Raw genomic sequence first — 25,042 nt, forward strand, 5'->3', positions numbered from 1 at the left:
AAAATGGAAAGCAATGAAATAAAGAGAGCGAAGGATTTTAGGGAGATTCTGAAGCATAGCTCCCTACAGCAACGAAGTAATAAAAATGACAGGCAATGAAATAAAAAGAGTGAAGTATTTTAGGGAAATTCTGAAACATAGCTCCCTACAGAAAATTTAGCATGAAAAATTGACAGGCAATGAGAAAAAGAGAGTGAAGTATTTTAGGGAAATTCTGAAACATAGCTCTCTACAGCAACGAAGCAATAAAAAATGACAGGCAATGAAATTAAGAAAGCAAAGGATATCAACAAAAATTCTGAAGCATAGCTCCCTACAGCAACTTAGCAATAGAAATGACAGGCAATGAGATAAAGAGGGCGAAGGATTTTAGGTAGATTTTGAAGCATAGCTCCCTACAGCAACAAAGCAATAAAAAATGACAGGCAATGAAATATAGAGAGCGAAGGATTTTAGGGAGATTCTTAAGCATAGCTCCGTACAGCAACGAAGCAATAAAAAATGACAGGAAATTAAATAAAGAGAATGAAGGATTTTTGGGAAATTCTGAAGCATAGCTCCCTACAGCAACAAAGCAATAAAAAATGACAGGCAATGAAAAAAAGAGAACCAAGGATTTTAGGGAAATTCTGAATCATAGCCTCATACAGCAACTTAGCAATAAATAATGACAGGCAATGAAATATAGAGAGCGAAGGATTTTAGGGAGATTCTGAAGCATAGCTCCGTACAGCAACGAAATAATAAAAAATGACAGGCAATGAAATAAAGAAAGCAAAGGATTTCAAAAAAATTCTGAAGCATAGCTCCCTACAGCAACTTAGCAATAGAAATGACAGGCAATGAGATAAAGAGGGCAAAGGATTTTAGGAAAAATCTAAAGCATAGCTTCTTACAGCAACGAAGCAATAAATAATGACTGGCAATGAAATAAAGAGAGCGAAGGATTTTAGGTAGATTTTGAAGCATAGCTCCCTACAGCAACAACGCAATAAAAAATGACAGGCAATGAAATATAGAGAGCGAAGGATTTTAGGGAGATTCTGAATCATAGCTCCCTACCGCAACGAAGCAATAAAAAATGACAGGCAATTAAATAAAGAGAATGAAGGATTTTTGGGAAATTCTGAAGCATAGCTCCCTACAGCAACAAAGCAATAAAAAATGACAGGCAATGAAAAAAAAAGAACCAAGGATTTTAGGGAAATTCTGAAGCATAGCCTCCTACAGCAACTTAGCAATAAACAATGACTGGCAATGAAATAAAGAGAGCGAAGGATTTTAGGTAGATTTTGAAGCATAGCTCCCTACAGCAACAAAGCAATAAAAAATGACAGGCAATTAAATATAGAGAGCGAAGGATTTCAGGGAGATTCTGAAGCATAGCTCCGTACAGCAACGAAGCAATAAAAAATGACAGGCAATGAAATAAAGAAAGCAAAGGATTTCAAAAAAATTCTGAAGCATAGCTCCTTACAGCAACTTAGCAATAGAAATGACAGGCAATGAGATAAAGAGGGCAAAGAATTTTAGGAAAAAACTAAAGCATAGATTCTTACAGCAACGAAGCAATAAAAATGACAGGCAATGATATAAAGAGAACGGAGGATTTTTGGGAAATTCTGAAGCATAGCTCCCTACAGCAACAAAGCAATAAAAAATGACAGGCAATGAAATAAAGACAGCAAAGGATTTTAGGGAGATTCTGAAGCAAAGCTCTGTACAGCAATGAAGCAATAAAAAATGACAGGCAATGAAATAAAGAGAGCAAAGGATTTCAAAAAAATTCTGAAGCAAAGCTCCCTACAGCAACTTAGCAATAGAAATGACAGGCAATGAAATAAGGAGGATAAAGGATTTTAGGAAAAATCTAAAGCATAGCTTCTTACAGCAACAAAGCAATAAAAATGACAGGCAATGATGTAAAGAGAACGGAGGATTTTTGGGAAATTCTGAAGCATAGCTTCCTACAGCAACAAAGCAATAAAAAATGACAGGCAATGAAATAAAGAGAGCAAAGGATTTCAAAAAAAAATTCTGAAGCATAGCTCCCTACAGCAACTTAGTATTAAAATAGAGAGGCAATGAAATAAAGAGAGTGATCGATTTTAGGGAGATTCTGAAGCATAGCTCTCTACAGCAACGAAGCACAAAAAAATGACAGGCAATAAAATAAAGAGAGTGAAGTATTTTAGGGAAATTCTGAAACATAGCTCCCTACAGAAAATTTAGCATGAAAAATTGACAGGCAATGAGAAAAAGAGAGTGAAGTATTTTAGGGAAATTCTGAAACATAGCTCTCTACAGCAACGAAGCAATCAAAAATGACAGGCAATGAAATTAAGAAAGCAAAGGATATCAACAAAAATTCTGAAGCATAGCTCCCTACAGCAACTTAGCAATAGAAATGACAGGCAATGAGATAAAGAGGGCGAAGGATTTTAGGTAGATTTTGAAGCATAGCTCCCTACAGCAACAAAGCAATAAAAAATGACAGGCAATGAAATATAGAGAGCGAAGGATTTTAGGGAGATTCTTAAGCATAGCTCCGTACAGCAACGAAGCAATAAAAAATGACAGGAAATTAAATAAAGAGAATGAAGGATTTTTGGGAAATTCTGAAGCATAGCTCCCTACAGCAACAAAGCAATAAAAAATGACAGGCAATGAAAAAAAAAGAACCAAGGATTTTAGGGAAATTCTGAAGCATAGCTCCCTTTAGCAAACCTAGCATGAAAAATTGACTGGCAATGAAAAAAAGAGAGTGAAGTATTTTAGAGAAATTCTGAATCATAGCTCCCTACCGCAAAGAAGCAATAAAAAATGACAGGCAATTAAATAAAGAGAACCAAGGATTTTTGGGAAATTCTGAAGCATAGCCTCCTACAGCAACTTAGCAATAAATAATGACTGGCAATGAAAAAAAGAGAGCGAAGGATTTTAGGTAGATTTTGAAGCATAGCTCCCTACAGCAACAAAGCAATAAAAAATGACAGGCAATGAAATATAAAGAGCGAAGGATTTTAGGGAGATTCTGAAGCATAGCTTCTTACAGCAACGAAGCAATAAAAATGACAGGCAATGAAATAAAGAGACTGAAGGATTTTAAAGAGATTCTGAAGCATAGCCTCCTACAGCAACGAAGCAATAAAAAATGGAAAGCAATGAAATAAAGAGAGCGAAGGATTTTAGGGAGATTCTGAAGCATAGCTCCCTACAGCAACGAAGTAATAAAAATGACAGGCAATGAAATAAAGAGAGTGAAGTATTTTAGGGAAATTCTGAAACATAGCTCCCTACAGAAAATTTAGCATGAAAAATTGACAGGCAATAAGAAAAAGAGAGTGAAGTATTTTAGGGAAATTCTGAAACATAGCTCTCTACAGCAACGAAGCAATAAAAAATGACAGGCAATGAAATAAAGAGAGTGAAGTATTTTAGGGAAATTCTGAAGCAAAGCTCCCTACAGCAACTTAGCAATAGAAATGACAGGCAATGAAATAAGGAGGATAAAGGATTTTAGGAAAAATCTAAAGCATAGCTTCTTACAGCAACGAAGCAATAAAAATGACAGGCAATGATGTAAAGAGAACGGAGGATTTTTGGGAAATTCTGAAGCATAGCTTCCTACAGCAACAAAGCAATAAAAAATGACAGGCAATGAAATAAAGAGAGCAAAGGATTTCAAAAAAATTCTGAAGCATAGCTCCCTACAGCAACTTAGTATTAAAATAGAGAGGCAATGAAATAAAGAGAGTGATCGATTTTAGGGAGATTCTGAAGCATAGCTCTCTACAGCAACGAAGCACAAAAAAATGACAGGCAATAAAATAAAGAGAGTGAAGTATTTTAGGGAAATTCTGAAACATAGCTCCCTACAGAAAATTTAGCATGAAAAATTGACAGGCAATGAGAAAAAGAGAGTGAAGTATTTTAGGGAAATTCTGAAACATAGCTCTCTACAGCAACGAAGCAATCAAAAATGACAGGCAATGAAATTAAGAAAGCAAAGGATATCAACAAAAATTCTGAAGCATAGCTCCCCACAGCAACTTAGCAATAGAAATGACAGGCAATGAGATAAAGAGGGCGAAGGATTTTAGGTAGATTTTGAAGCATAGCTCCCTACAGCAACAAAGCAATAAAAAATGACAGGCAATGAAATATAGAGAGCGAAGGATTTTAGGGAGATTCTTAAGCATAGCTCCGTACAGCAACGAAGCAATAAAAAATGACAGGAAATTAAATAAAGAGAATGAAGGATTTTTGGGAAATTCTGAAGCATAGCTCCCTACAGCAACAAAGCAATAAAAAATGACAGGCAATGAAAAAAAAAGAACCAAGGATTTTAGGGAAATTCTGAAGCATAGCCTCCTACAGCAACTTAGCAATAAATAATGACTGGCAATGAAATAAAGAGAGCGAAGGATTTTAGGTAGATTTTGAAGCATAGCTCCCTACAGCAACAAAGCAATAAAAAATGACAGGCAATGAAATATAGAGAGCGAAGGATTTTAGGGAGATTCTGAAGCATAGCTCCGTACAGCAACGAAGCAATAAAAAATGACAGGCAATGAAATAAAGAAAGCAAAGGATTTCAAAAAAATTCTGAAGCATAGCTCCCTACAGCAACTTAGCAATAGAAATGACAGGCAATGAGATAAAGAGGGCAATGGATTTTAGGAAAAATCTAAAGCATAGCTTCTTACAGCAACGAAGCAATAAAAATGACAGGCAATGATATAAAGAGAACGGAGGATTTTTGGGAAATTCTGAAGCATAGCTCCCTACAGCAACAAAGCAATCAAAAATGACAGGCAATGAAATAAAGACAGCAAAGGATTTTAGGGAGATTCTGAAGCAAAGCTCTGTACAGCAACGAAGCAATAAAAAATGACAGGCAATGAAATAAAGAGAGCAAAGGATTTCAAAAAAATTCTGAAGCAAAGCTCCCTACAGCAACTTAGCAATAGAAATGACAGGCAATGAAATAAGGAGGATAAAGGATTTTAGGAAAAATCTAAAGCATAGCTTCTTACAGCAACGAAGCAATAAAAATGACAGGCAATGATGTAAAGAGAACGGAGGCTTTTTGGGAAATTCTGAAGCATAGCTTCCTACAGCAACAAAGCAATAAAAAATGACAGGCAATGAAATAAAGAGAGCAGAGGATTTCAAAAAAATTCTGAAGCATAGCTCCCTACAGCAACTTAGTATTAAAATAGAGAGGCAATGAAATAAAGAGAGTGATCGATTTTAGGGAGATTCTGAAGCATAGCTCCCTACAGCAACGAAGTAATAGAAATGACAGGCAATGAAATAAAGAGAGTGAAGTATTTTAGGGAAATTCTGAAACATAGCTCCCTAGAGAAAATTTAGCATGAAAAATTGACAGGCAATGAGAAAAAGAGAGTGAAGTATTTTAGGGAAATTCTGAAACATAGCTCTCTACAGCAACGAAGCAATAAAAAATGACAAGCAATGAAATTAAGAAAGCAAAGGATATCAAAAAAAATTCTGAAGCATAGCTCCCTACAGCAACTTAGCAATAGAAATGACAGGCAATGAGATAAAGAGGGCAAAGGATTTTAGGAAAAATCTAAAGCATAGCTTCTTACAGCAACGAAGCAATAAAAATGACAGGCAATGATATAAAGAGAACGGACGATTTTTGGGAAATTTTTAAGCATAGCTCCCTACAGCAACAAAGCAATAAAAAATGACAGGCAATGAAATATAGAGAGCGAAGGATTTTAGGGAGATTCTGAAGCATAGCTCCGTACAGCAACGAAGCAATAAAAAATGACAGGCAATGAAATAAAGAAAGCAAAGGATTTCAAAAAAATTCTGAAGCATAGCTCCCTACAGCAACTTAGCAATAGAAATGACAGGCAATGAGATAAAGAGGGCAAAGGATTTTAGGAAAAATCTAAAGCATAGCTTCTTACAGCAACCAAGCAATAAATAATGACAGGTAATTAAATAAAGAGAATGAAGGATTTTTGGGAAATTCTGAAGCATAGCTCCCTACAGCAACAAAGCAATAAAAAATGACTGGCAATGAAATAAAGAGAGCAAAGGATTTCAAAAAAATTCTGAAGCAGAGCTCCCTACAGCAACTTAGTATTAAAATAGAGAGGCAATGATTTAAAGAGAGTGATCGATTTTAGGGAGATTCTGAAGCATAGCTCTCTACAGCAACGAAGCAATAAAAAATGACAGGCAATAAAATATAGAGAGTGAAGTATTTTAGGGAAATTCTGAAACATAGCTCCCTACAGAAAATTTAGCATGAAAAATTGACAGGCAATGAGAAAAAGGGAGTGAAGTATTTTAGGGAAATTCTGAAACATAGCTCTCTACAGCAACGAAGCAATAAAAATGACAGGCAATGATATAAAGAGAACGGAGGATTTTTGGGAAATTCTGAAGCGTAGCTCCCTACAGCAACAAAGCAATAAAAAATGACAGGCAATGAAATAAAGACAGCAAAGGATTTTAGGGAGATTCTGAAGAAAAGCTCTGTACAGCAACGAAGCAATAAAAATGACAGGCAATGAAATAAAGAGACTGAAGGATTTTAAAGAGATTCTGAAGCATAGCTCCCTACAGCAACGAAGTAATAAAAATGACAGGCAATGAAATAAAAAGAGTGAAGTATTTTAGGGAAATTCTGAAACATAGCTCCCTACAGAAAATTTAGCATGAAAAATTGACAGGCAATGAGAAAAAGAGAGTGAAGTATTTTAGGGAAATTCTGAAACATAGCTCTCTACAGCAACGAAGCAATAAAAAATGACAGGCAATGAAATTAAGAAAGCAAAGGATATCAACAAAAATTCTGAAGCATAGCTCCCTACAGCAACTTAGCAATAGAAATGACAGGCAATGAGATAAAGAGGGCGAAGGATTTTAGGTAGATTTTGAAGCATAGCTCCCTACAGCAACAAAGCAATAAAAAATGACAGGCAATGAAATATAGAGAGCGAAGGATTTTAGGGAGATTCTTAAGCATAGCTCCGTACAGCAACGAAGCAATAAAAAATGACAGGAAATTAAATAAAGAGAATGAAGGATTTTTGGGAAATTCTGAAGCATAGCTCCCTACAGCAACAAAGCAATAAAAAATGACAGGCAATGAAAAAAAGAGAACCAAGGATTTTAGGGAAATTCTGAATCATAGCCTCATACAGCAACTTAGCAATAAATAATGACAGGCAATGAAATATAGAGAGCGAAGGATTTTAGGGAGATTCTGAAGCATAGCTCCGTACAGCAACGAAATAATAAAAAATGACAGGCAATGAAATAAAGAAAGCAAAGGATTTCAAAAAAATTCTGAAGCATAGCTCCCTACAGCAACTTAGCAATAGAAATGACAGGCAATGAGATAAAGAGGGCAAAGGATTTTAGGAAAAATCTAAAGCATAGCTTCTTACAGCAACGAAGCAATAAATAATGACTGGCAATGAAATAAAGAGAGCGAAGGATTTTAGGTAGATTTTGAAGCATAGCTCCCTACAGCAACAACGCAATAAAAAATGACAGGCAATGAAATATAGAGAGCGAAGGATTTTAGGGAGATTCTGAATCATAGCTCCCTACCGCAACGAAGCAATAAAAAATGACAGGCAATTAAATAAAGAGAATGAAGGATTTTTGGGAAATTCTGAAGCATAGCTCCCTACAGCAACAAAGCAATAAAAAATGACAGGCAATGAAAAAAAAAGAACCAAGGATTTTAGGGAAATTCTGAAGCATAGCCTCCTACAGCAACTTAGCAATAAACAATGACTGGCAATGAAATAAAGAGAGCGAAGGATTTTAGGTAGATTTTGAAGCATAGCTCCCTACAGCAACAAAGCAATAAAAAATGACAGGCAATTAAATATAGAGAGCGAAGGATTTCAGGGAGATTCTGAAGCATAGCTCCGTACAGCAACGAAGCAATAAAAAATGACAGGCAATGAAATAAAGAAAGCAAAGGATTTCAAAAAAATTCTGAAGCATAGCTCCTTACAGCAACTTAGCAATAGAAATGACAGGCAATGAGATAAAGAGGGCAAAGAATTTTAGGAAAAAACTAAAGCATAGATTCTTACAGCAACGAAGCAATAAAAATGACAGGCAATGATATAAAGAGAACGGAGGATTTTTGGGAAATTCTGAAGCATAGCTCCCTACAGCAACAAAGCAATAAAAAATGACAGGCAATGAAATAAAGACAGCAAAGGATTTTAGGGAGATTCTGAAGCAAAGCTCTGTACAGCAATGAAGCAATAAAAAATGACAGGCAATGAAATAAAGAGAGCAAAGGATTTCAAAAAAATTCTGAAGCAAAGCTCCCTACAGCAACTTAGCAATAGAAATGACAGGCAATGAAATAAGGAGGATAAAGGATTTTAGGAAAAATCTAAAGCATAGCTTCTTACAGCAACAAAGCAATAAAAATGACAGGCAATGATGTAAAGAGAACGGAGGATTTTTGGGAAATTCTGAAGCATAGCTTCCTACAGCAACAAAGCAATAAAAAATGACAGGCAATGAAATAAAGAGAGCAAAGGATTTCAAAAAAAAATTCTGAAGCATAGCTCCCTACAGCAACTTAGTATTAAAATAGAGAGGCAATGAAATAAAGAGAGTGATCGATTTTAGGGAGATTCTGAAGCATAGCTCTCTACAGCAACGAAGCACAAAAAAATGACAGGCAATAAAATAAAGAGAGTGAAGTATTTTAGGGAAATTCTGAAACATAGCTCCCTACAGAAAATTTAGCATGAAAAATTGACAGGCAATGAGAAAAAGAGAGTGAAGTATTTTAGGGAAATTCTGAAACATAGCTCTCTACAGCAACGAAGCAATCAAAAATGACAGGCAATGAAATTAAGAAAGCAAAGGATATCAACAAAAATTCTGAAGCATAGCTCCCTACAGCAACTTAGCAATAGAAATGACAGGCAATGAGATAAAGAGGGCGAAGGATTTTAGGTAGATTTTGAAGCATAGCTCCCTACAGCAACAAAGCAATAAAAAATGACAGGCAATGAAATATAGAGAGCGAAGGATTTTAGGGAGATTCTTAAGCATAGCTCCGTACAGCAACGAAGCAATAAAAAATGACAGGAAATTAAATAAAGAGAATGAAGGATTTTTGGGAAATTCTGAAGCATAGCTCCCTACAGCAACAAAGCAATAAAAAATGACAGGCAATGAAAAAAAAAGAACCAAGGATTTTAGGGAAATTCTGAAGCATAGCTCCCTTTAGCAAACCTAGCATGAAAAATTGACTGGCAATGAAAAAAAGAGAGTGAAGTATTTTAGAGAAATTCTGAATCATAGCTCCCTATCGCAAAGAAGCAATAAAAAATGACAGGCAATTAAATAAAGAGAACCAAGGATTTTTGGGAAATTCTGAAGCATAGCCTCCTACAGCAACTTAGCAATAAATAATGACTGGCAATGAAAAAAAGAGAGCGAAGGATTTTAGGTAGATTTTGAAGCATAGCTCCCTACAGCAACAAAGCAATAAAAAATGACAGGCAATGAAATATAAAGAGCGAAGGATTTTAGGGAGATTCTGAAGCATAGCTTCTTACAGCAACGAAGCAATAAAAATGACAGGCAATGAAATAAAGAGACTGAAGGATTTTAAAGAGATTCTGAAGCATAGCCTCCTACAGCAACGAAGCAATAAAAAATGGAAAGCAATGAAATAAAGAGAGCGAAGGATTTTAGGGAGATTCTGAAGCATAGCTCCCTACAGCAACGAAGTAATAAAAATGACAGGCAATGAAATAAAGAGAGTGAAGTATTTTAGGGAAATTCTGAAACATAGCTCCCTACAGAAAATTTAGCATGAAAAATTGACAGGCAATAAGAAAAAGAGAGTGAAGTATTTTAGGGAAATTCTGAAACATAGCTCTCTACAGCAACGAAGCAATAAAAAATGACAGGCAATGAAATAAAGAGAGTGAAGTATTTTAGGGAAATTCTGAAGCAAAGCTCCCTACAGCAACTTAGCAATAGAAATGACAGGCAATGAAATAAGGAGGATAAAGGATTTTAGGAAAAATCTAAAGCATAGCTTCTTACAGCAACGAAGCAATAAAAATGACAGGCAATGATGTAAAGAGAACGGAGGATTTTTGGGAAATTCTGAAGCATAGCTTCCTACAGCAACAAAGCAATAAAAAATGACAGGCAATGAAATAAAGAGAGCAAAGGATTTCAAAAAAATTCTGAAGCATAGCTCCCTACAGCAACTTAGTATTAAAATAGAGAGGCAATGAAATAAAGAGAGTGATCGATTTTAGGGAGATTCTGAAGCATAGCTCTCTACAGCAACGAAGCACAAAAAAATGACAGGCAATAAAATAAAGAGAGTGAAGTATTTTAGGGAAATTCTGAAACATAGCTCCCTACAGAAAATTTAGCATGAAAAATTGACAGGCAATGAGAAAAAGAGAGTGAAGTATTTTAGGGAAATTCTGAAACATAGCTCTCTACAGCAACGAAGCAATCAAAAATGACAGGCAATGAAATTAAGAAAGCAAAGGATATCAACAAAAATTCTGAAGCATAGCTCCCCACAGCAACTTAGCAATAGAAATGACAGGCAATGAGATAAAGAGGGCGAAGGATTTTAGGTAGATTTTGAAGCATAGCTCCCTACAGCAACAAAGCAATAAAAAATGACAGGCAATGAAATATAGAGAGCGAAGGATTTTAGGGAGATTCTTAAGCATAGCTCCGTACAGCAACGAAGCAATAAAAAATGACAGGAAATTAAATAAAGAGAATGAAGGATTTTTGGGAAATTCTGAAGCATAGCTCCCTACAGCAACAAAGCAATAAAAAATGACAGGCAATGAAAAAAAAAGAACCAAGGATTTTAGGGAAATTCTGAAGCATAGCCTCCTACAGCAACTTAGCAATAAATAATGACTGGCAATGAAATAAAGAGAGCGAAGGATTTTAGGTAGATTTTGAAGCATAGCTCCCTACAGCAACAAAGCAATAAAAAATGACAGGCAATGAAATATAGAGAGCGAAGGATTTTAGGGAGATTCTGAAGCATAGCTCCGTACAGCAACGAAGCAATAAAAAATGACAGGCAATGAAATAAAGAAAGCAAAGGATTTCAAAAAAATTCTGAAGCATAGCTCCCTACAGCAACTTAGCAATAGAAATGACAGGCAATGAGATAAAGAGGGCAATGGATTTTAGGAAAAATCTAAAGCATAGCTTCTTACAGCAACGAAGCAATAAAAATGACAGGCAATGATATAAAGAGAACGGAGGATTTTTGGGAAATTCTGAAGCATAGCTCCCTACAGCAACAAAGCAATCAAAAATGACAGGCAATGAAATAAAGACAGCAAAGGATTTTAGGGAGATTCTGAAGCAAAGCTCTGTACAGCAACGAAGCAATAAAAAATGACAGGCAATGAAATAAAGAGAGCAAAGGATTTCAAAAAAATTCTGAAGCAAAGCTCCCTACAGCAACTTAGCAATAGAAATGACAGGCAATGAAATAAGGAGGATAAAGGATTTTAGGAAAAATCTAAAGCATAGCTTCTTACAGCAACGAAGCAATAAAAATGACAGGCAATGATGTAAAGAGAACGGAGGCTTTTTGGGAAATTCTGAAGCATAGCTTCCTACAGCAACAAAGCAATAAAAAATGACAGGCAATGAAATAAAGAGAGCAGAGGATTTCAAAAAAATTCTGAAGCATAGCTCCCTACAGCAACTTAGTATTAAAATAGAGAGGCAATGAAATAAAGAGAGTGATCGATTTTAGGGAGATTCTGAAGCATAGCTCTCTACAGCAACGAAGCAATAAAAAATGACAGGCAATAAAATGAAGAGAGTGAAGTATTTTAGGGAAATTCTGAAACATAGCTCCCTACAGAAAATTTAGCATGAAAAATTGACAGGCAATGAGAAAAAGAGAGTGAAGTATTTTAGGGAAATTCTGAAACATAGCTCTCTACAGCAACGAAGCAATAAAAAATGACAGGCAATGAAATTAAGAAAGCAAAAGATATAAAAAAAAATTCTGAAGCATAGCTCCCTACAGCAACTTAGCAATAGAAATGACAGGCAATGAGATAAAGAGGGCAAAGGATTTTAGGGAGATTCTGAAGCATAGCTCCCTACAGCAACGAAACAATAAAAAATGGAAAGCAATGAAATAAAGAGAGCGAAAGATTTTAGGGAGATTCTGAAGCATAGCTCTCTACAGCAACGAAGTAATAAAAATGACAGGCAATGAAATAAAGAGAGCGAAGGATTTTAGGGAGATTCTGAAGCATAGCTCCCTACAGCAACTTAGCAATAGAAATGACAGGCAATGAGATAAAGAGGGCAAAGGATTTTAGGAAAAATCCAAAGCATAGCTCCCTATAGCAACAAAGCAATAAAAAATGACAGGCAATTAAATAAAGAAAGCGAAGGATTTCAAAAAAATTCTGAAGCATAGCTCCCTACAGAAAATTTAGCATGAAAAATTGACAGGCAATGAGAAAAAGAGAGTGAAGTATTTTAGGGAAATTCTGAAACATAGCTCTCTACAGCAACGAAGCAATAAAAAATGACAGGCAATGAAATAAAGAGAATGAAGTATTTTAGGGAAATTCTGAAGCATAGCTCCCTACAGCAACAAAGCAATAAAAAATGACAGGAAATGAAATAAAGACAACGAAGGATTTTAGGGAGATTCTGAATCATAGCTCCCTACAGAAAACTTAGCATGAAAAAATGACAAGCAATGAAATAAAGAGGGCAAAGGATTTTAGGGAAATTATAAAGCATAGCTCCCATCAGCAACGAAACAATAAAAAATTACAGGTAACGAAATAAAGAGAACGAAGGATTTTTGGGAAATTCCAAAGCAAAGATCCTTACAGCATTATAGCAATAAAAAATGACAGTCACTCAAATAAAAATATCCTCGGATTTTAAGGAAATTCTAAAGAATAGCTCCCTACAGCAACGAAGCAATAAAAAATAAATAGCAATGAAAAAAAGAGAGTGAAGTATTTTAGGGAAATTCTGAAACATAGCTCCCTACAGCAACGAAGCAATAAAAAATTACAGGTAACGAAACAAAGAGAACGAAGGATTTTTGGGAAATTCCAAAGCAAAGAACCTTACAGCATTATAGCAATAAAAAATGACAGTCACTCAAATAAAGAGATCCATGGATTTTAAGGAAAATCTAAAGCATAGCTCCCTACAGCAACGAAGCACCAAAAAATGACAGGCAATAAAATAAAGAGAGCCAAGGATTTTAGGAAAAGTCTAAAGCAAAGCTCCTTACAGCAACGAAGCAATAAAAAATGACAGGCAATGAAATATAGAGAGAGAAGGACTTTAGGGAATGTCTAAAACAAAGCTCTCTACAGCATCTTAGCAATAAAAATTGACAGGCAATTAAATGAAGAAAGCGGAGGATTTTAAGAAAATTCTGAAGTATAGCTCCCTACAGCAATTTAGCAATAAAAAATGACAAGCAATGAAAAAAAGAGAACCAAAGATTCTTGGGAAATTTTAAAGCCAAGCTCCCTACAGCAACTAAGCAAAAAAAATTCAAAGGCAATGAAGTAAAGAGAGCCAAGGGATTTAGCAAAAGTCTAAAGCAAAGCTCCTTACAGCAACGAAGCAATAAAAAAAGACAGGCAATGAAATAAAAAGAAAGAAGGATTTTAGGGAGTTTCTGAAGCATAGCTCCCTACAGCAACAAAGCACCAAAAAATGACAGGTATTAAAAAAAGAGAGCCAAGGATTTTAGGAAAAGTCTAAAGCAAAGCTCCTTACAGCAACGATACAATAAAAAATGACAGGCAATGAAAGAAAGAGAGTGAAGTATTTTAGGGAGATTCTGAAGCATAGCTCCCTACAGCAACGAAGCAATAAAAAATGACAGGCAATGAAATAAAGAGAGTGAAGTATTTTAGGGAAATTCTGAAACATAGCTCCCTACAGCAAACTTAGCATGAAAAAATGACAGGGAATGAAAAAAAGAGAGTGAAGTCTTTTAGGGAAAATCTAAAACATAGCCCCCTACAGCAACTTACCAAAAAACATGACAGGCAATGAAATAAAGAGAGCCAAGGATTTTAGGGAAATTCTAAAGCATAGCTCCCATCAGCAACGAAACAATAGAAAATGACAGGTAACGAAATAAAGAGAACGAAGGATTGTTGGGAAATTCCAAAGCATAGCTCCCTACAGCAAACTTAGCATGCAAAAATGACAGGCAATGAAATATAGAGAGAGAAGGATTTTAGGGAATGTCTAAAGCAAAGCTCCCTACAGCATCTTAGCAATAAAAATTGACAGGCAATTAAATGAAGAAAGCGAAGGATTTTAAGGAAATTCTGAAGCATAGCTCCCTAAAGCAATTTAGCAATAAAAAATGACAAGCAATGAAATAAAGAAAGCAAAGGATTTTAGGGAAATTATAAAGCATAGCTCCCATCAGCAACGAAACAATAAAAAATTACAGGTAACGAAATAAAGAGAACGAAGGATTTTTGGGAAATTCCAAAGCAAAGATCCTTACAGCATTATAGCAATAAAAAATGACAGTCACTCAAATAATGAGATCCTCGGATTTTAAGGAAATTCTAAAGCATAGCTCCCTACAGCAACGAAGCAATAAAAAATGACAAGCAATGAAATAAAGAGAGCAAAGGATTTTAAGGAAATTCTAAAGCATAGCTCCCTACAGCAACGAAGCAATAAAAAATGACAGGCAATGAAAAAAGAGAGTGAAGGATTTTAGGGAAATTATAAAGCATAGCTCCCATCAGCAACGAAACAATAAAAAATGACAGGTAACGAAATAAAGAGAACGAAGGATTTTTGGGAAATTCCAAAGCAAAGAACGTTACAGCATTATAGCAATAAAAAATGACAGTCACTCAAATAAAGAGATCCATGGATTTTAAGGAAATTCTAAAGCATAGCTCCCTACAGCAACGAAGCAATAAAAAATGACAGGCAATGAAATAAAGAAAACCAAGGATTCTTGGGAAATTTCAAAGCAAAGCTCCTTACAGCAACTTAGCAAAAAAAATCCAAAGGCAATGAAATAAAGAGAGCCATGGATTTTAGGAAAAGTCTAAAGCAAAGCTCCTTACAGCAACGAACCAATAAAAAATGACAGGCAATGAAATAAAGAGAACGAAGGTTTTTAATGAAAATCTAAAGCATTGCTCCCTACAGCAACTTAGCAATGAAAATTGACAGGCAATGAAATGAAGAGAGTGAAGTGAAGAGCCACGGAATTTAGGGAAAATCTTCTACATAGCCCCCTACAGCAACTTAACAAAAAAAATGACAGGCAATGAAATAAAGATAACAAGGTTTTTAGTGAATTTCTAAAACTTAGCCTCCCACAGCAACTTAGCAATAAAAACCGACAGACAATTAAATAATGAGAGCGAAGGATTCTAGGAAATTCTAAAACATAGCTCACTACAGCAACTTACCAAAAAAATGACGGGCAAAAAAAAGAGAGCCAAGAATTTTAGGGAAATTCTAAAGCATAGCACCCTAATGACAGGCAATGAAATAAAGCGAGCAAAGGATTTTAGGGAGATTCTGAAGCATAGCTTCCTACAGCAACAAAGCAATTAAAATGGACAGGCAATGAAATAAAGAGAACAAAGGATTTTAGGAAAATTCTAAAGCATAGCTCCCTACAGAAACGAAGCAATAAAAAAAGACAGGCAATAAATTAAAGAGAGCCAAAAATTTTTGGAAAATTGCAAAGCAAAGTTCCTTACAGGAACTTAGCAAAAAAAATTGACAGGCAATGAAATAAAGAAAGCGAAGGATTTTATGCAAATTCTGAAGCACATCTACCTACAGCAAGTTAGCGATAAAAATTGACAGGTAAATGAATAAAGAGAGGAAAGGATTTTATGGAAATTGTGAAGCGTAGCTCCCTACAGCAACTTAGCAATTAAAATTGACAGACGATGGAATAATGAGAGCGATGGTTTTTAGGGAAATTCCAAAGAAAAGCTCCCTACAGCAACTTAGCAATAAAAATCGACAGAAAGCAAGTTCTAGGAAAATTCTAAAACATAGCTCCCTACAGCAACGAAGCAATAAAAAATGACAGGCAATGAAATAAAGAGAGCCAAGTATGATAGGGAAATTCTAAAACAAAGCTCCCTATAGCATCTTAGCAGTAAAAATTGACAGGCAAGGAAATGAGAACACGAAGGCTTTTATAGTAATTCTAAAGCAAAGCTCCCCACAGCAACGTAGCAATAAATATTGTTAGGCAAAAACAAAGATGAAGGAAGGATTTTAGGGCAACTTTAACGTAAAGCTCTCTACAGCAAATTAGCAAGAAAACATGACACGTTGGTTTTTAGAGAAACTCATTAGCAAAGCTAATGGTAGTAAGTGATAATCAAAAATAATTACGCAAGGAAAAAAATAAAGGGCTTTTTAGAGAAATTTCATAACAGAGCCACCAACAGTAAGTTTGAAATAAATTTTTTTGAGGAAGGAAACAAAATTACAGAAGGATTTTAGAGAAATGTTTTTACAAAGCTTACAACATTAAGAAACTTTTCATCAAAAGCAACGTAAATTAAGTCATGAACAGGATTTAATTCTCAAGGAAAATATTATTTTTGAATTATAATGGTAGCTCTAAAATTAAAATTTTCTGAACAAATGTAATGTCTGCAGTTAAGAATAAATGCAGAACGATCCACGCTATTCAAGTTTGTAATTTTGGAATTTAAAGGAAAGGGAACCGACATACCTGCAAAAGTCATACAAGTTTTTATGAAGGTTTTAGTCCAGATCCCATTCATATCCAATTTCTAGTTGTTCAAGGCATCAACAGGCTACATTGATGGAGCTTTGAAGAGGAATTTGTGAGTCCTAGGATTTTAACAAAAAAAACATTGGAAGTAGTTGAAAAGATATTTCAATAAAGTTCACGAAAATGCAATTTTCTTTAATTTTGTCCCAAAGAACAGAGTCCTGAGCAAAAGCAAGACCTGAAGGACCGAAGAAACCAAACAAACTGTTTATGATTAAAAGAGATCTGGAGAACGTTATCGAGAAAGTCTGAAATCAAAAAGTCGTTTCAATCAAAGTATCGAAATCATAGATGGCTTTTTCATTGTTAACATTTTTTCAAAGTTCTAAAAAGCAACAATATTTTGTTTTCTGAACTGAATTGCCAAAAAATGACATTGATTCAAAAGAGCTAAGAGAGGGGGTTTTCATAACAAAGGGTAGTATCGTTGCTAAGAGGATAAATTCAAAATGCTTGCAAAAGTAGCATTAGTAGAGGTAATGTCATGGTAATTAAAAGTAACACATAATGTTTTGCATTGGACTTTAATCATTGGCATCACATTACAGCCTTAGTTTGGAAGAATTCGGAGGAAATTAAACAAGTCAGGATTTTGTCCTAAATTTTTCCCAAACTTTCAATATTTTAGTCATAGCCTTAAAATCCACAAACATTATGCAGCTGTGTCCTACATCAAGCTACGTATGAAGCAGATCAGAAGTGAGGGAGCCAAAATAAGAAAGTCACACAGACACGCCCTTTATTAAAGGTTACACCCAAAAATGATGTAAAGAATTAGTTGCTACATTATCTGCAGACGGAAGGAAAGTTTTGTAATGCATTCATTCTGTGGGCTAATGCATAAATATTAATAACATTATCTTATGGGAAAAGAAATTTTATTATTGAAATTAAATTAATGGCAATCTCGGCCTAGATATAAAAAAAAAAGAATTTCTTTTGCGAGCAATTCAAGACTGTCTACTCTTGATTTGAAAATACAAAACAGTAGAAGAAAGTGGGTAACTTTGTGGTTTTCTTTGGGGATGTCAGGGACTTTTATCCTGCCAAACTGAATGTGAAACTGCCAAAAATTATGACGATTTAATGAACATCAAACGATGAACTTCAAAACGTAGAAGGGACACGATGGACAGTCATCGACTTTTTTCGGTCTAACGTAAGAGTTTACAAAGACTACGTTAAGGATTGAAACATCCCAGGAAATAATGTTACGAGAAGCATTGCTGTCTATTAATTGAAAAAGATCAACGAGAAACATAATTTGAAAGTAAGACTTTAATCAGAATTATTCAAAGATACGTTTAGTCAAAAGTAAAGGGGACAGGAACAAAAACCTTGTTTCAAAACGCAGAAGAGACAATATGGAGAGAGATCGACTTTATCAATAGGGGGTAAGACCATACTTAGATTAGATAAAGAACTGAAACATCCAAGGAATCAATGGCACAACAAGCATTGCTGTCTATCAATTGAGAGAGACCAACGAGTAACATAAACTTTATCTAATAAAAGGTAAGAGTCTAATCAGTATTATTCAAAGATACATTTAGCCAACAGTACAAGAGACAGAAACGAAAACCTTGTTTTTAAACGCAAAACAGACACGATGGAAAGTCGTTGACTTTTTCGGTCTAACAAAAGAGTTCACGAAGATTAGGTTAAGCATTTAAAAATCCCGGGAAATAATGGCATGACAAGCTTTGCTGTCTATTAATTGAGAGAGAATAACGGGAAACATAAACTTTATCAATTTAAATGTTAGATTTTAATCAGTATAATTAAAAAAGAGTTTAGCCAAAAGTACAAAAGACAGGGACAAGAAGCTTGTTTCACAACGCAGAAGAGACACGATGGACAGTCATCGACTTTTCAATATAGGGTAAGATTTTTCTTCGATTAGATTGAAGATTGAAAAATCCAAGGAATTAATGGCATAACAAGCATTGCTGTCTATCAATGGAGAGACATCATCGAGAAACGTACACGTTATTTACTTCAAAGTAAATGTTTAATCAGAATATTTTAAAGATAAATTTAGCCAAAAGTACAAGAGACAGGAACAAAAACCTTGTTTTAAAATGCAGAAGAGACACGACGGAAAGTCGTTGACTTTATCAATAAAGGGTAAGACCGTTCTCAAATTTGCTGTAGTATTAATCTTTTAGAATTCAAATTTAGAGTTGAATCAGAATACTTCCAAAATAAATTTAGCCAAAGGTATAAAGGGTAGAGTCAACAAACCTTCTTTCAGAACGTAGCAAGGACACGATGGTGAATCTTCGACTTTATCTATCAAGGATAACAATTTACTTAGATTAGATTATGGATGGAAAATTCCAAGGAAAATATGGCAGAACAAGCAATGCTTTCTATCAATGGATGAACTCAACGAGAAACATAAACTTTTGAAAATTCAAACTTAGAGCCTTATGCAAATAGTTCAAAGATAAATTTAGCCTAAGGTACAAAGGGCAGAGACTACAAAGTTTCTTTCAAAAGTAAAAGGGACACGATTATAAATCATCTTTTCTATCTATCTTAGGTAAGAATTTACTTAGATTCATGTTACTCGATGTAGAGTAAGGATGGATAGAGTTCAGGCTGCAGTGCAGGTGATTCAAAATTGATCTTAATCCCGTGCTTAGGAAAATGTCAATAATTTGTAAACGCAGCAGGCATTCGCTGTTCACCAAAAATCTTCTCATTACCAGAGGGTAAGGGTAGCTAAATATTGTTCTGATTGATTTTACCCTTGTTGATTGATTAGGCGAGGCTATATAGCCCCTTCACTATATCCCCTCTTAGATAAGGAGGAGGGCTTCTTTTTCTTTAGAACATATGATTTCAACTCTTGGAACGATACTGGTTATGACGATCATAGCAAATACTTCTTTATCCGGCATTCCTATCCTTTACTTGGATTGAATCAAAAGAAGTGACGTAGATTCACTATGGGACTGGAGTATGCAACCATTCCATTTTCCTTCCGGGTCCGGGTGTTCATGAAGGGGGGGGGGGGGTTAGGTGTAGATCATGACCAATGATTCACAGATATTATAATAAGAAAAACAAAATAGAAAGTCAATCAGATCGGCCTCGAAAAAATTTCGTTACAGAAGATTGAGGCGAGAAAATCTAAGCACTACATCGCAATTCAATGTAAAAGGGTTTAAGGAATTTTAATTCTCCTGATTTACTGGGGTTTTGCATTCAATGTATAGGGTCAAATCAGGAGCGGATCTAGACTATAGCAACTGTAGCTCGAGCTATAGTCAAAATATCTGTGTTTGATTTTCGGAATTCAAAGTTAAGTGTTAATTCTTCCTCTGCTATCAAGCCTCTCAACATTTGAAAGCAGCGGTATAGGTTATCAAATTATTAACAAACATGCAATGCTGGCGGCTCTTGCTAATGGGCATCTGGGACCATGCAACCTCGAAAAGATTCAAAGGAAATCTATGATATTCATATTTAATTTTGAAGATAGTCTTACTGTGGTTAATTATATAAGTTTGTATCTCTTCTAGAAAAAGCTCCTTGCTATCCCGTCTCGTCCTTAGCCCCGCTTCTGGCCCGCTAGTGCCTTGAGCGATGATGTCATTTTACGGGCAAAGTTTTTTTTTGCCCCTAGCCGACATGCGCACAAGCTAAGTTTTGACCTCGAGCATTGCAAAACGCCGTCTGTGATTGGCTCATTTGGATTCGGGGCAAGAAAAATTTTGCCCGTAAAATGACATCATTGCTAAACAACAGCCACATCTATTTATGCTTTTTCTTCTGCGCTCCATGACGATCAACATCAAACCATGAATACAGTGAAAAATTTGCAAAGTCGACCTTTCTATCGATTATCGCAATATTGATGGTCTGCCCTCCCAACTGTGAAAGTCAAGAGCCGCCACTGGTCATCACTATGCCTCTCCGGATTTGCTCTGGAAAAGGCATCGAAGACAATGAAACTCGTACTATAATTTTTGGCGCGAGCTATAGTGAAGCTATAGTCAGGTTTGAAAATGGCTTTTTAACCAATAGAATATGAGTATCCACGGTACATCTCCGCTCTCTGCCCCCTGTAAAGCAACAGTGGACTATAGCTCGTCTTCACATCCTGGGTCCCCTGTAATGTAGCTTCAAAAGCAAGAACCTACTAGGGAATCGACAGGGACGGCGGAACGACCAAGCGGCAAGAGAGGGGGGCAGGCTCGAGTTAAAGGGCTTTTGAAAGATAATTCTCAGCTTCTACAAATTCATACGTGACTGCGATTTTATTATCTGTAGATATCTTCAACATTGGCTAACTTTCGCCATAAGGAATTATTTTACATGTTTTCAGAAGTTCAGAATTTCATATGAATCTCTCCGATTATTACAATTGGCCAGTTTCAAGGGAACTTTATTAAAAACAACTCTTGCCCCTTCTGTCAAAGGGCAACAGGGGCGGTTGTACCCCTACACCCCCTTCTCTGGCGTCCCTGGAGATAGAAAAAGGATGTTCGAAGGAATATTTATGAATACGAAGCAACTATAAGCACACATGGTTTTATCATTTGCCCATATAGTGGGTGTGTCCCACAAGCAAGGAGGGTGTGGTCCCGATCCCAAAAAATTTGAGCTATAATCACCAAAAATCCTGGATCCGTCCCTGGTCAAATGACGTTTCCACATATATTGCAATCAAAGCTTTAACCAAACGAATTCTAAGTTTGCTCTCTGAAAACAGGTTTTCTTTACAGCCGGCAGGTTTTTGATTTACGGCGTATTTATCGAAGTTGCAGAATACTTAAAATAAGAACCCTATCAAAATTATTCAACAAAGCTTATTCGCTTGACGTTAAGAAGAACAGTCTTGAAGATGTCGTATCTACTTTCTGATAAGGTAAGATAAAAGCAACACTTTGAAAGGAAATAAGAGAACATATTCGATTACCTCAATTAAACGCAATCAGCCTGCGTCCTCTACCTCTGCGTCAAGGCATCGAATGTCTTCTACTTGTCGAAGCTTTACGCTGCAATACAAAATCCAGTATCGAACAAAGTTGAGAAGTTTAGAGATTTAGTTGATTTATAGATCTAGCTGAAGTCACAATAGAGCACCATCAAGTAGGCCATCTTGGATAGCATAAACCTTCGAAAACACTGCCGAATTCATTGCAGAATGCCAGAGCGAACGATATTATCCTCAAGTTTCCATTAGCATCATCAAAACTTTGTTATGCATCATATTTAATATCTGGTTTATAATTCAGAATATTGATTATAAAGCAAATGGATTGCTTATTTATATTCTACGAAAACCTGCGATACTCAAGGGAGATTCAATTTGAATGAACCACAGGTAGTCCAAAGGGGAAACCAACAATTAAAAATATAAGCGGGAGAAGTGTCTCTTGGGAGTTCACAGGCAATTGCTCCTCCGTGACTCCGATAATAGCAAATTTGTGTTAAGAAAAATCAGCAAATCCATTTTTTTCAAGGAGGGGGGAAGGGGGGTGCTGTGTCTATTGTCAAGAGAATGTCAAAAATCCAATGATATTGGAATAAATGGTAGGGTCAGTTTATCAAGCCTTCCATATTGGTATGGTAAAGATGAAAAAATAAGACAATTGGCTACCAATTTTATGCAATAAGTTTAAAGTCTTTTTCAAATAGCGTCAAAAGACCGTTTTAGGTTATGAATTGCACGCTAGAATTGCCTTGATAGGTCATTTTAACATTCGGAGACGTTTAAGGGTGTTCTTGATTTTGGTACCTTTGGGTCTTAAAATAAGACCATTTGCTACCAATTTTATGCAATAAATTTAGAGTATTTGTCAAATAGCGTCAAAAGACCGTTTTAGGTAATGAATTGCGCGCTGAAATTTTCTCGGTACCTCATTTTAACATTCGGAAACGTTTAAAGGTGTTCTTGATTTTGGTACCTTTGGGTCTTAAAATAAGACCCTTTGCAACCAATTTTATGCAATAAATTTAAAGTCTTTTTCAAATAGCATCAAAAGACCGTTTCAAGTAATGAATTGCACGCTAGAATTGCCTCGGTACGTCATTTTAACTTTCGGAGACGTTTAAGGGTGTTATTGATTTTGGTACATTTGGTTCTTAAAATAAGACCCTTGCTACCAATTTTATGCAATAAATTTAAAGTGTTTTTCGAATAGCATCAAAACACCGTTTTAAGTAATGAATTGCAGGCTAGAATTGCCTTGGTATGTCATTTTAACTTTCGGAGACGTTTAAGGGTGTTCTTGATTTTGGTACCTTTGGGTCTTAAAATAAGACCATTTGCTACCAATTTTATGCAATAAATTAAAAGTCTTTCTCAAATAGCGTCAAAAGACCATTTTAGGTTATGAATTGCACGCTAGAATTGCCTTGGTATGTCATTTTAACATTCGGAAAGGTTTAAGGGTGTTCTTGATTTTGGTAGCTTTGGGTCTTAAAATAAGACCCTTTGCTACCAATTTTATGCAATAAATTTAAAGTCTTTTTCAAATAGCATCAAAAGACCGTTTCAAGTAATGAATTGCACGCTAGAATTGCCTCGGTACGTCATTTTAACTTTCGGAGACGTTTAAGGGTGTTATTGATTTTGTTACCTTTGGTTCTTAAAATAAGACCCTTTCTACCAATTTTATGCAATAAATTTAAAGTCTTTTTCAAATAGCGTCAAAAGACCGTTTTTGTTAATGAATTGCACGCTAGAAGTGCCTCGGTACGTCATTTTAACTTTTGGAGACGTTTAAGGCTGTTTTTCATTTTAGTACCTTTGGGTCTTAAAATAGGACCCTTTGCTACCAATTTTATGAAATAAATTTAAAGTCTTTTTCAAATAGCGTCAAAAGACCATTTTAGGTAATGAATTGCACGCTAGAAGTGCCTCGGTACGTCATATTAACTTTTGGAGACGTTTAAGGCTGTTTTTCATTTTAGTACCTTTGGGTCTTAAAATAAGACCCTTTGCTACCAATTTTATGCAATAAATTTAAAGTCTTTTTCAAATAGCATCAAAAGACCATTTTAGGTTATAAATTGCACGCTAGAATTGCCTCGGTAGGTCATTTCAACTTTCGGAGACGTTTAAGGGTGTTCTTGATTTTGGTACCTTTGGGTCTTAAAATAAGACCCTTTCCTACCAATTTTATGCAATAAAATTAAAGTTATTTTCAAATAGCGTCAAATGACCATTTTAGGTTATGAATTGAACGCTAGAATTGCCTTGATAGGTCATTTTAACATTCGGAGACGTTTAAGGGTGTTCTTGATTTTGGTACCTTTGGGTCTTAAAATAAGACCCTTTCTACCAATTTTATGCAATAAATTTAAAGTCTTTTTCAAATAGCGTCAAAAGACCATTTTAGGTAATGAATTGCTGGTTAGAATTGCCTTGATAGGTCATTTTAACATTCGGAGACGGTTAAGGGTGTTTTTGATTTTGGTAGCTTTGGGTCTTATAATAAGACCCTTTCCTACCAATTTTATGCAATAAATTTAAAGTATATGTCAAATAGCGTCAAATGACCATTTTAGGTTATGAAGTGAACGCTAGAATTGCCTTGATAGGTCATTTTAACATTCGGAGACGGTTAAGGGTGTTTTTGATTTTGGTACCTTTGGGTCTTAAAATAAGACCCTTTCTACCAATTTTATGCAATAAATTTAAAGTCTTTTTCAAATAGCGTCAAAAGACCATTTTAGGTTATGAATTGCACGCTAGAATTGCCTTGATAGGTCATTTTAACATTCGGAGACGTTTAAGGGTGTTCTTGATTTTGGTACCTTTGGGTCTTAAAATAAGACCCTTTCTACCAATTTTATGCAATAAATTTAATATCTTTTTCAAAAAGCGTCAAAAGACCATTTTAGGTTATGAATTGCACGCTAGAATTGCCTTGATAGGTCATTTTAACATTCGGAGACGTTTAAGGGTGTTCTTGATTTTGGTACCTTTGGGTCTTAAAATAAGACCCTTTCTACCAATTTTATGCAATAAATTTAATATCTTTTTCAAAAAGCGTCAAAAGACCATTTTAGGTTATGAATTGCACGCTAGAATTGCCTTGATAGGTCATTTTAACATTCGGAGACGTTTAAGGGTGTTCTTGATTTTGGTACCTTTGGGTCTTAAAATAAGACTCTTTGCTACCAATTTTACGCAATAAATTTAAAGTCTTTTTCAAATAGCGT

At 35.4% G+C, this 25,042-nt stretch overlaps 1 long non-coding RNA gene across 1 annotated transcript in view; it reads right to left on the reverse strand.

Moving 5' to 3' along the window:
* LOC148957821 (uncharacterized) overlaps positions 1-22,661 on the reverse strand; it is a 41,967-nt gene extending 19,306 nt beyond the window's left edge. The window contains exons 1-3 of the long non-coding RNA XR_016145116.1: positions 21,789-22,661; positions 19,103-19,150; positions 16,796-16,917 (exon numbers count right to left, since the gene is read on the reverse strand). This is a non-coding gene — a long non-coding RNA (uncharacterized LOC148957821). The remainder of the gene's footprint in view (positions 1-16,795; positions 16,918-19,102; positions 19,151-21,788) is intronic.
* Between the last annotated feature and the right edge of the window lie 2,381 nt (positions 22,662-25,042).

Source organism: Rhopilema esculentum, chromosome 20 (assembly GCF_057945365.1).
Source record: "Rhopilema esculentum isolate cy_ngs chromosome 20, ASM5794536v1, whole genome shotgun sequence".
Classification (NCBI taxonomy): Eukaryota; Metazoa; Cnidaria; class Scyphozoa; order Rhizostomeae; family Rhizostomatidae; genus Rhopilema; species Rhopilema esculentum.